The sequence below is a fragment of the Nicotiana attenuata genome, chromosome 7, assembly GCF_001879085.1.
Source record: "Nicotiana attenuata strain UT chromosome 7, NIATTr2, whole genome shotgun sequence".
NCBI lineage: Eukaryota > Viridiplantae > Streptophyta > Magnoliopsida > Solanales > Solanaceae > Nicotiana > Nicotiana attenuata.
The window spans coordinates 42,812,376-42,815,700 of record NC_031995.1 but is presented as its reverse complement, the minus strand read 5'-3'; positions in this window follow the sequence as shown (position 1 = coordinate 42,815,700).

Here is a 3,325-nt window from a genome sequence, read left to right as displayed (position 1 = left end):
CATGGGGAGACCGTGGATTCATGATATGGACGCTGTACCCGTCAACTCTACATCAAGTAATAAAATTCCCATCACCATGGGGAATCTGTCAAATTCGAGGGGAACAACATACAGCTAGGAGTATTAATATGGTAACAGATACGAATGCTGTAAATAAAGTTGAAGAAGACATAGACCAAACCACAACGGCACGAGGAAAGACAGATATAGACTTGAGACCTGATATGATTCAAGAGCCTGAAGAGAATGAAAACATCAAAACAACAATTGAGGAGCTCGAGCCTGTGATACTATTTGAACAATGGCCTGAACGAAAGGTTTATGTGGGAGCCAACTTAAGCTCAGATACGCGAGGTATGTTAATTGAATTCTTAAAAGCTAACGTGGATTGTTTTGCTTGGTCCCATGCTGATATGACAGGAATACCACCGGATGTAATGACTCACAAACTAAATGAAGACCCATCTTGCATACCCGTAAAACAAAAGAAAAGAAAGCAAGGAGCTTTCAAAAACCAGGTGATTCAAGAGGAGGTCCAAAAGCTATTAAAAATTGGGTCAATCCGTGAGGTAAAGTACCCCGATTGGTTGGCTAATACGGTCGTCGTACCTAAGAAAAACTGTAAGTGGCGGGTTTGTGTAGATTATACCGATCTTAACAAAGCCTGTCCAAAAGATTCCTTCCCTCTACCTCATATAGATCAGTTAATTGATGCAACTGCAGGGCATGAACTTTTAAGTTTCTTAGATGCATATTCGGGGTACAACCAAATAAAAATGGACCCCGGTGATGAAAGCAAAACTTCTTTCATCACAGACAGGGGGACTTACTGTTATAAAGTAATGCCCTTTGGTCTCAAGAATGCTGGAGCAACCTATCAAAGGTTGGTCACCAAAATGTTCCAAGAACATTTAGGAAAAACTATGGAGGTATATATAAACGATATGCTCGTCAAGACCCAACATTCTAATGATCATATTTCTCATTTATCTGTTACATTTGGAATTTTGCAAAAATTTAATATGAAACTCAACCCAGAAAAATGTGCATTTGGAGTTGCCTCAGGTAAATTTTTGGGTTTTCTTGTTTCTAACCGTGGCATTGAAGTGAGCCCCTCTCAGATCTAAGCAATAGAAGAAATTCCTGATATCCTTACAAGTAAGAAAGAGGTTCAAAGATTAACAGGAAGAATTGCGGCTTTGGGGAGGTTTATTTCCAAATCTTCGGAGAAGTGCTTTAAATTTTTTGCAGCACTCAAAAAACAAGATCATTTTGAATGGAACGAAGATTGTCAACTGGCTCTCAGAAATTTGAAAGCTTATTTGTCAAACCCGCCGCTGCTAGCAAAATCGAAGGAGGGTGAAAAGTTGCTCATTTATTTGGCTGTATCAGAAGTTGCGGTAAGTGCTGTCTTAGTTCGAGAGGACCAAGGTAAACAATCTCCTATCTATTATGTAAGTAAATCTTTGTTAGATGCTGAAACACGATACCCGCAACTAGAAAAGTTAGCTTTAGCTTTGATCATGGCATCTAGAAAATTGAGACCTTATTTCCAGTCCCATCCCATTGTTGTGGTTATTGCTTTTCCATTACGAAGCATTTTGCATAAACATGAGTTATCAGGAAGGTTAGCAAAATGGGCCATAGAGTTAAGCGAATATGAAATCAGTTATCAATCTAGAACTGCAATAAAATCTCAAGTGTTAGCCGATTTCATAGCTGATTTTAGTCAGGGAATGCATTTAGAAGCAGAAAAAGAGTTACAAGTTTTTAATGGTGCAAACCCGGGGACTTGGATTTTATTCGCTGATGGTTCTTCTAATGTAAAAGGTGCAGGCCTAGGGATAGTTCTCGTACCTCCTACAGGTGAAACTATTAGACAAGCTATAAAATGTCATTCTATAACTAACAATGAAGCAGAGTATGAGGCTCTAATTGCAGGTTTAGAACTGGCACGCGAACTTGGCATAACCCAGATTATAATCAAGAGCGATTCTCAACTTGTGGTTAATCAAATACTGGGGACTTTTACAACCAGGGAAACTCGAATGCAAGAATATCTAGAAAAAGTACGGGAATTAATAACACAATTCCAAACCTGAAAGATAATGCAGATCCCAAGAGACGAGAATGCAGAAGCAGATGCATTATCTAATCTCGCATCTGCAGCAGACGTGGGAAATGATACAAATACTTCAATCATACATCTGTTTCATTCCGTCCTCGAACCTGATAAGAATGAGGTAAATTTTAATCATTTAACATGGGATTGGAGAAATAAAATTATTGCTTTTTTACAGCATGGTACCGTGCCTATCGACAAAACAAAAGCTCATGCACTTCGCAAAAAAGCTGCCCGTTATTGTTTACATCAAGGGAATCTTTATCGAAAGATGTTTGGTGGCCCATTAGCAAGGTGTCTCGGACCTTCTCAAACAGAATATGTGATGAGGGAAGTACATGAAGGACATTGCGGAAGTCACGCTGGTGGGAGGTCGCTGGTGAAAACATTGATCCGAGCAGGATATTATTGGCCCAAGATGGAAGAAGAAGCTAATGATTTCGTGTCTAAATGTGATAAATGTCAAAGATACAGCAATAATATACATAGACCAGCTGAGTTATTCCATCCTGTCATTGCCCCGTGGCCCTTTATGAAATGGGGAATGGATATTGTAGGTCCGTTACCACTAGAAAAAGGTCAGGTAAAATTTCTACTTGTGCTTACAGATTACTTCACTAAATGGATAGAAGCAGGAGCTTTTAAACAGGTGCGGGAGAAAGAAGTTAAAGACTTCATTTGGAGAAACATAATATGTCGTTTTGGAGTACCAAGGGAAATCGTCTGTGATAATGGACCACAATTCATAGGGGCCCAAATCACAGAATTTTTCAAAAGTTGGCAGATTAAAAGAATAACATCTACACCATATCATCCAGTGGGAAATGGACAAGCTGAGTCCACGAATAAGGTTATCATTAACAACTTGAAGAAAAGATTGCAAGATTCGAAAGGTAATTGGCCTGAAATATTACCTGGAGTACTATGGGCTTATCGTACAACGACAAAAACAAGCACGGGAGAAACCCCATTTTCAATGGTTTATGGTGCGGAAGCTTTGATTCCAGTAGAGATAGGAGAACCAAGCACACGGTACGTTCAAGCATCGGAGGAATCAAATGATGTAGAGATGCGGGTGAATCTTGATTTGTTAGAAGGAAGAAGAGAAACTGCACTAATAAGAATGGCGGCACAAAAGCAAGTAATTGAACGATACTATAACAGGAAAGCACGCCTCGGATTCTTCAAAATTGGGGACTTCGT